At 37.3% G+C, this 9,402-nt stretch overlaps 1 protein-coding gene across 6 annotated transcripts in view; it reads right to left on the bottom strand.

The window, feature by feature from the left end:
* Window positions 1–7,141: 7,141 nt before the first annotated feature.
* The window catches only part of PLEKHA5 (pleckstrin homology domain containing A5), a 265,581-nt gene continuing 263,320 nt past the window's right edge, over window positions 7,142–9,402 (bottom strand). For 2 of the 6 annotated variants that reach the window (XM_028491068.2, XM_028491069.2), the window contains one exon: window positions 7,143–7,988. The gene's annotated coding sequence lies outside the window, so the exon portion shown is untranslated. Of the gene's footprint in view, window positions 7,989–9,402 lie in introns of all 6 variants that reach the window. The other 4 variants (XM_055085498.1, XM_055085499.1, XM_028491073.2 and 1 more) reach the window with 3 other exon arrangements.

The following is a 9,402-nucleotide window of genomic DNA, read 5'->3' as shown; positions in this document are numbered from 1 at the left end:
AAAAAAAAATTGATTTCCATTGTTGTAATGCTGTTTTCTATCGGGATTAACAGAAGACAGCTGGATTTTTCACATCTGCTTCTGCACTCAGTCTGTTGACGTATCACAGGTCAGATAGCCTTTGGGAAACGACGCTATTCACTACTGAAGGAATGAAAGTGAAACAGACAAATACCATATGAGTGTTACAATGAAAACAGTTTTGACTTCAAGGATCTTCTGAGAAGGTCTGGGAAACCCCCGTCAGTTCCTGGCCACACTCAACACAACCCCTGTGACTTCTGAATCCCACTGGGTTCAGCCATTGGGAGCCCTGGCAATAAGACAATGCCAGGGGACTACTTCTTGCTCTGGCCCCATCCCTGCAGGGTTGCGTACACTGAGGCTGGCTTGGTCTCTTGAAAAAAGATTAAGGCTTCTTTCAAGTGACTCTCTTCTATGGGTTCCACTTACTTCTCCCCTTACCCCTTTGGGCCTAGGGGTAGAACATCTCTGAGTTGTTGCATTATTTTTTTTTAGTTTTTCTACACTCTGTGCATACCTTTGTAAATAAAAACTGAATTTATCCTAATTTTTTACTACCACATGTAAATAAAACAAAAATTCAAAATATAACACAGAGCCTTATTATGTGCCAGTGGTTCTCAAGGTGTGGTACCTGGAGCACCGGCATTAGAATCACCTGGAAACCTGTCAGAATTAGAATTCAAAGTTTTGGGCCACACTCTGGACTGACAGAATCAGAAATTTTAAGAATGGGGCCCAGCGGGGCTTCCCTGCTGGTGCAGTGGTTAAGAATCCGTCCGCCAATGCAGGGGACACGGGTTTGAGCCCTGGTCCGGGAAGATCCCATACGTCGCAGAGCAACTAAGCCGGTGCGCCACAACTACTGAGCCTGCACTCTAGAGCCCATGAGCCACAACTACTGAGCCTGTGTGCCGCAATTACTGGAGCCCGCATGCCACAATTACTGAAGCCCGCGTGCCTAGAGCCCGTGCTCCACAACAAAAAAAGCCACCACCATGAGAAGTCCGCACACTGCAATGAACAGTAGCCCCGGCTTGCTGCAACTAGAGAAAGCCGCGTGCAGCAACGAAGACCCAAAGCAGCCAAAAATAAATTTATTTTTAAAAGTGCTTCAAGTAAAACCAAAGTAACACACCACACACACACACACACACACACACACACACACACACACACACACACACACCAGGCAAACATAAAGACAAAAGCTCCACATAAAACCCCAAACAAATCCCAAAGAATAACATCAACTATCCTCTTGACACACCCATAAAAGATTGGTAACAATCACTGTGTCATGACTTAAAGGGAAATCATAATCTGTTGACTATTTCCCGAGAAGACTTCTTTGTGTCATCTTTAGAAAAAGGTAATATATGTAAACATGTTGGTATGGATGTAAGGAGCTAAACATTCTTCTCCCATTTTCACCTCTCTTTTCATTCACCTCCTACATTAAAGCCTGTATCTATTTGCACTTCATTTTGTGTGTTTCTGTTTGGAGCAGATGAATTCTTATACATCTGCATTTTAAATTATATCTAAATCCTCTTTAACACAGCATGGAAAAAAAAAAAAAAGACTGACCAGCACCAATTTAGTTTCAGCAATTTTATATAGGAATCCCAAAGCCTTGCATTTCCTTGTACTCTGGGAACAATATATAGCCTGAACAAAAGGTTATAGTGGAAAGGAAATGTAATTGATTCTGAAGAGCGTGAACATCTGTAGAGAATGTGGTGTAAGAGACAATGATCTCTGCTTATGAGGATGAAACGGTTTCTAGTTACCCATGTCAGAGAAATAACTCTGCCCCCGCCCCAGCCCCCAAGTTCAGTCCACTAAGCACAGCGAGGCTGCAGATGCCTTCTATGACACGGAAACCAAAAGAAATAGGTATAGAAGACTTGACAAAACTACATTTGCCCAGTGGTGTTGAAAAGTCAGAAAAGCTTTATGCTGGTGCAGATTTTGTCATTAAATGTAATGTGATTGTGGCCAAGTCAATTTCTCTCTCTGGGCCTCAAGTTTCTCGACTTCGACATGGGAGAGCTCAGCTGGATGACAGACACGGTTCTTTTACGATGCTCTTTCCAGTAAGATTAACAGACTACTTTTTCATCTAGAAGTCTCTTAAAGTCTCAGGCTTTCCATTTTAGATGGGAAGAGCAAAAATTCTAACACAAGTGATTTAAGAACATCAACATTTATTTAACATGATAAAAAAGAAATGAGATATGAACATTTGCATTTAAACAACAGTAAGTAGCCTTTAATACTTACATTACATGTGCTCATTGTATAATATATACACAATGAACATAATTACATTTGTACACAAACTAAGTACTGGATTTGAAAACCTGCTTATTGCTGTACACATCTAGTCCAATGAAGTATATAAGCCCAGTACTTCAAAATACCTACATTTTAAATTGCATTTTAAGAAAAAAGTAAGCGATAACATTTGTATCTAAGCTGACAAGAGTGTGGCATAACTGCTGACAATGCAATCTGACTGAGAAATAATTATAGCAGGAAACGGACATACTTCACTTAGCAGTAATAAAATGGCACATTTTAAATATATATATAAAATTTTTACAAATCAAGGGTGAAACAAAGCATTGCAGTAGCCAAAATGGGAGGAAGAAAAAAAAAAAAAAAAAAAAGGAAAACAAGCTTCACTGGAAATAATAACTAAATTTATGTACTGAAAAGTGAAAAGAAATATAAATCCACCTAGACTTTAGAAACATCAAAATCTGGAAATCAGCAACTAAGTAAGCTCTGGCTGTAGACCACACACTAAAAAGCACCTTTACTTATGTGCTCTGAAATCATAGCAGCAAGCTGGTGTCAGAATAATAACCTTGAGATTATATTACATAACCTTGAGTGTACATATGGGCCATTAAAGCTGTTTTGGAATAAACATTTTCCAGAAGTGATAAAATGATGCTCTGTGGCCAAAAGCATCAGAACTATGAATTTCATAGATTTAAAATATACTGTACAATATCTTCTCACATTGCCAAAGGTCCATGTCCTCAGCTTTGAATGGTTTCAACAGAAGTCAGTATAGCTGAAAAATACAAAGAAGTAAAATTACTTTGACACCTGCAAAGTTAATGAATGACCATTTCCTGAAGTAACTAAGGGCCACATTCTCTAGCAATAGCACTGACAAGCATGGCCATGAAAATCCCAAAACATAATACAATTGAAGGACATCTTCTCTTCATTTCCATAAGCTTAATTCACAAAGCAAAGAAACATAATGCAATAGGTGCATAGCAATTCAGATGAAAAAAAGGACCCACACTTGTGGCTGAATCCAAAAGATTGACAAAATGAGCAGAGATTTGCACAACTTTACTAAAGTATGTAATACTATATTAAGCTGCCCACATAGCGGTGTCATTTCTAAAACTTTCCTACGTCTTGCCAAAACTACTAGTTCAGAAAGATGACACATGCACAACGACAAGATGGATTATAAAATAATGCAAGTTTGAATGCCACTGGTGGGTTGTGGTGACTGCACACCACAAAGCTAGAAAGTATCCCGTAATCACTGTACCTTACTCTAGTACGAAATACTACTGGCTCTTGGAATGAAAATAAAACAAAACAAAATCGAATAAGAACAACTTAAGGAACCTGGAAATGTACTCCAGTTTTAACTGTGACCATTCTTGTTATCAGAGTGGTCCTGAGTACAATGAATTGTAACCTGTTTATTGAACCAAGAGATAATGGGAGTGGCTCTCAAAGTACATTTCACCACTAAGACAGAGGCCATCAATCAATTCTTTGCACAGGAGGAATAAAATGAGCATAATGTTTATTATCCCTGTGTTTGGTGTTATTCTGTCACTAGTGGCAACTGCCACTTCTGAATGTATTAAGTTAAAAGTTTAAATATATGAGGGACAGGGGCAAGACACAGGTTAAGACTACAGCAAATACAACAAATCCTAAAGAGATACCAAGTGACAACAAACAAAGCCTCTTTTAGGCTCCAGACAGACATGATCTCAAATAAAAGTTACAGATATGACAAGACAGTTAAACATAAATCCTCTGGCTGAAAAAAAGGGACACATTATAGCTGCTACAAAAAGGTGTGAATGGACGTAGATGCTAGAAAATGAGCACTGCTGGATGAAAAGCTTAGTCTAAGTTGGTATTTGTACTCATTTATTTGAGTACCTAAAAATCAAAGAACATGTTTGTAGCCATGCTCATAATGTCTGTAGGTGTTTTCTCAGCTTATAACTGTTTAACAGAAATTGGTGATAATCCGAAGGCACCAAACATTAGAAGATCTGGTAGATACTGAGAAAAAAAGTGCAGAAAAAGGCATAAAATGTTCACTCCATACCTCACAGCTTTTCTGAAAAATAAAAAAAGTATGTAAGTACAAAATTGAGGTAAAATTTAGCCATTGTTGATAAAGTTTAAACGTAAGACACCTTAGGAAATTATTCGTGGTTCTAAAAGTGTGGTCTACAGAACACTGGTTGAGAAAGGCCCCGTCTCCCTGTCCCCACCTGTGGCTTTTTTAAAAGCTACCTCCCTGACTTAAAAAAAAATTATTATTTAGAAATAATTTCTGATGGATCTTAAAGATTTTACATTCCATATCTAGTTGGCTGTACCATAAGCTCTTCTTTATCCTTAAAAATAATTAGCAAACTCCCAGTGTGGTAGATAGGTCATGCGGAATGTAAAAAACATTTCTGTATCAAAATGTAACGACTTGAACAGAATTCTCAGACCCAACTGTGGAAAGAAACAAGCACTGCTGCAAAACACTGCAAAACCTTCCCTCCAAGTTTAGCTGTTTTTATGGATGATGAAAGAAGAGACAGAGAAAATGTTGTCAGGTAGCAAATACACTGAAGGGCTGATGCTGGAAATTTTGAGTTACTGCCCGTAGTTCAAACACTTGCTCTGCTAACTATCCCTAACACACAGGCCGGAATTCATCACAGTTTTTATTCACCAAATCAACAAAAGTCAGGCTGAAAGCTCTAACAGTAAAGCACAAAAATGAAAGGAAACGACGTACTTGTTCTGAGACTACACACACATGAAGTGTGAGCCTTCTGTGAGCTGCGGCTGAGTGGACGGAACGGGTGATGCCGAGGACTCGGGAGACGGGGACAGGCTTTGCACTAAAACACACCGAGAAAATGTGACGAGATCAAAATCCTGGAGACACCTTCGGAGAAGGAAATCCTGACGCTGAGATTCCCAACACAGAACGTGTGTCGGGAAGGAATTCTTAGTTGCATTTCGGCTCTGTTTTTTGCTATTCTGGCAACTGATTATTCAGTATGAAATGTCTCTTGAAGACTGGTTAAAAATTCTTCTTCCATGTACATCTTAAACTTATATAATGTTATATGCCAATTATATCTCAGTGAAACTGGAAAAAAAATATTTTTTTAAATTTTTTTTTTTTTTTTTGGGCTTCAAGGTTAATTTTCAGGTGTCTATCAGTGACTCACCCCTGTTGGGTCTCATTTTTAAAAGCTTTTCTAGTTGCATGAAGCTAAATACTGCAGATGGTATAAATGTTGTGGTTTTAATACACCCAAACAACCTTTAACACAGACTTGGCATAATAATAACCAAATGTGATCAATGACAATTTTTAAAGAAAGTGAGAATTCTTGTACACATTGCCTTGTGAGTGATAAGAGGCAAAGGAAAAAGTGCTTCATACTGGTTACAAAGGAACATGGCTGGCTGATGATATAAATTTCCATGTTATATGTATATAAGATACAGAAAATGCTCTTAAGAACAGTCCTGCATAATTGAATTTCATTGTACTTACCCTTGTGCAAAATGATTGGAGGCGGGGTTGGGGCGGGGGAGGAGAAAGAATTACTAGGGATAGCTTTTTGTTTATGGACACTATGAGAAGCAAAACTGATACATTACACTAGTGGGATGATTCCCCTACCTTGGCAAAAGTCATAAAGAAAAAAAAAAAAAAAAAAAAAAAGAAAAAAGATGTGTGCACACACACACACACACACACACACCAGGCAAACATAAAGACAAAAGCTCCACATAAAACCCCAAACAAATCCCAAAGAATAACATCAACTATCCTCTTGACACACCCATAAAAGATTGGTAACAATCACTGTGTCATGACTTAAAGGGAAATCATAATCTGTTGACTATTTCCCGAGAAGACTTCTTTGTGTCATCTTTAGAAAAAGGTAATATATGTAAACATGTTGGTATGGATGTAAGGAGCTAAACATTCTTCTCCCATTTTCACCTCTCTTTTCATTCACCTCCTACATTAAAGCCTGTATCTATTTGCACTTCATTTTGTGTGTTTCTGTTTGGAGCAGATGAATTCTTATACATCTGCATTTTAAATTATATCTAAATCCTCTTTAACACAGCATGGAAAAAAAAAAAAAAGACTGACCAGCACCAATTTAGTTTCAGCAATTTTATATAGGAATCCCAAAGCCTTGCATTTCCTTGTACTCTGGGAACAATATATAGCCTGAACAAAAGGTTATAGTGGAAAGGAAATGTAATTGATTCTGAAGAGCGTGAACATCTGTAGAGAATGTGGTGTAAGAGACAATGATCTCTGCTTATGAGGATGAAACGGTTTCTAGTTACCCATGTCAGAGAAATAACTCTGCCCCCGCCCCAGCCCCCAAGTTCAGTCCACTAAGCACAGCGAGGCTGCAGATGCCTTCTATGACACGGAAACCAAAAGAAATAGGTATAGAAGACTTGACAAAACTACATTTGCCCAGTGGTGTTGAAAAGTCAGAAAAGCTTTATGCTGGTGCAGATTTTGTCATTAAATGTAATGTGATTGTGGCCAAGTCAATTTCTCTCTCTGGGCCTCAAGTTTCTCGACTTCGACATGGGAGAGCTCAGCTGGATGACAGACACGGTTCTTTTACGATGCTCTTTCCAGTAAGATTAACAGACTACTTTTTCATCTAGAAGTCTCTTAAAGTCTCAGGCTTTCCATTTTAGATGGGAAGAGCAAAAATTCTAACACAAGTGATTTAAGAACATCAACATTTATTTAACATGATAAAAAAGAAATGAGATATGAACATTTGCATTTAAACAACAGTAAGTAGCCTTTAATACTTACATTACATGTGCTCATTGTATAATATATACACAATGAACATAATTACATTTGTACACAAACTAAGTACTGGATTTGAAAACCTGCTTATTGCTGTACACATCTAGTCCAATGAAGTATATAAGCCCAGTACTTCAAAATACCTACATTTTAAATTGCATTTTAAGAAAAAAGTAAGCGATAACATTTGTATCTAAGCTGACAAGAGTGTGGCATAACTGCTGACAATGCAATCTGACTGAGAAATAATTATAGCAGGAAACGGACATACTTCACTTAGCAGTAATAAAATGGCACATTTTAAATATATATATAAAATTTTTACAAATCAAGGGTGAAACAAAGCATTGCAGTAGCCAAAATGGGAGGAAGAAAAAAAAAAAAAAAAAAAAGGAAAACAAGCTTCACTGGAAATAATAACTAAATTTATGTACTGAAAAGTGAAAAGAAATATAAATCCACCTAGACTTTAGAAACATCAAAATCTGGAAATCAGCAACTAAGTAAGCTCTGGCTGTAGACCACACACTAAAAAGCACCTTTACTTATGTGCTCTGAAATCATAGCAGCAAGCTGGTGTCAGAATAATAACCTTGAGATTATATTACATAACCTTGAGTGTACATATGGGCCATTAAAGCTGTTTTGGAATAAACATTTTCCAGAAGTGATAAAATGATGCTCTGTGGCCAAAAGCATCAGAACTATGAATTTCATAGATTTAAAATATACTGTACAATATCTTCTCACATTGCCAAAGGTCCATGTCCTCAGCTTTGAATGGTTTCAACAGAAGTCAGTATAGCTGAAAAATACAAAGAAGTAAAATTACTTTGACACCTGCAAAGTTAATGAATGACCATTTCCTGAAGTAACTAAGGGCCACATTCTCTAGCAATAGCACTGACAAGCATGGCCATGAAAATCCCAAAACATAATACAATTGAAGGACATCTTCTCTTCATTTCCATAAGCTTAATTCACAAAGCAAAGAAACATAATGCAATAGGTGCATAGCAATTCAGATGAAAAAAAGGACCCACACTTGTGGCTGAATCCAAAAGATTGACAAAATGAGCAGAGATTTGCACAACTTTACTAAAGTATGTAATACTATATTAAGCTGCCCACATAGCGGTGTCATTTCTAAAACTTTCCTACGTCTTGCCAAAACTACTAGTTCAGAAAGATGACACATGCACAACGACAAGATGGATTATAAAATAATGCAAGTTTGAATGCCACTGGTGGGTTGTGGTGACTGCACACCACAAAGCTAGAAAGTATCCCGTAATCACTGTACCTTACTCTAGTACGAAATACTACTGGCTCTTGGAATGAAAATAAAACAAAACAAAATCGAATAAGAACAACTTAAGGAACCTGGAAATGTACTCCAGTTTTAACTGTGACCATTCTTGTTATCAGAGTGGTCCTGAGTACAATGAATTGTAACCTGTTTATTGAACCAAGAGATAATGGGAGTGGCTCTCAAAGTACATTTCACCACTAAGACAGAGGCCATCAATCAATTCTTTGCACAGGAGGAATAAAATGAGCATAATGTTTATTATCCCTGTGTTTGGTGTTATTCTGTCACTAGTGGCAACTGCCACTTCTGAATGTATTAAGTTAAAAGTTTAAATATATGAGGGACAGGGGCAAGACACAGGTTAAGACTACAGCAAATACAACAAATCCTAAAGAGATACCAAGTGACAACAAACAAAGCCTCTTTTAGGCTCCAGACAGACATGATCTCAAATAAAAGTTACAGATATGACAAGACAGTTAAACATAAATCCTCTGGCTGAAAAAAAGGGACACATTATAGCTGCTACAAAAAGGTGTGAATGGACGTAGATGCTAGAAAATGAGCACTGCTGGATGAAAAGCTTAGTCTAAGTTGGTATTTGTACTCATTTATTTGAGTACCTAAAAATCAAAGAACATGTTTGTAGCCATGCTCATAATGTCTGTAGGTGTTTTCTCAGCTTATAACTGTTTAACAGAAATTGGTGATAATCCGAAGGCACCAAACATTAGAAGATCTGGTAGATACTGAGAAAAAAAGTGCAGAAAAAGGCATAAAATGTTCACTCCATACCTCACAGCTTTTCTGAAAAATAAAAAAAGTATGTAAGTACAAAATTGAGGTAAAATTTAGCCATTGTTGATAAAGTTTAAACGTAAGACACCTTAGGAAATTATTCGTGGTT

Source organism: Physeter macrocephalus, chromosome 6, assembly GCF_002837175.3.
Source record: "Physeter macrocephalus isolate SW-GA chromosome 6, ASM283717v5, whole genome shotgun sequence".
NCBI lineage: Eukaryota > Metazoa > Chordata > Mammalia > Artiodactyla > Physeteridae > Physeter > Physeter macrocephalus.
Note: the sequence above shows the minus strand (reverse complement) of the source record. Positions and strands in the feature narration are given on the sequence as shown.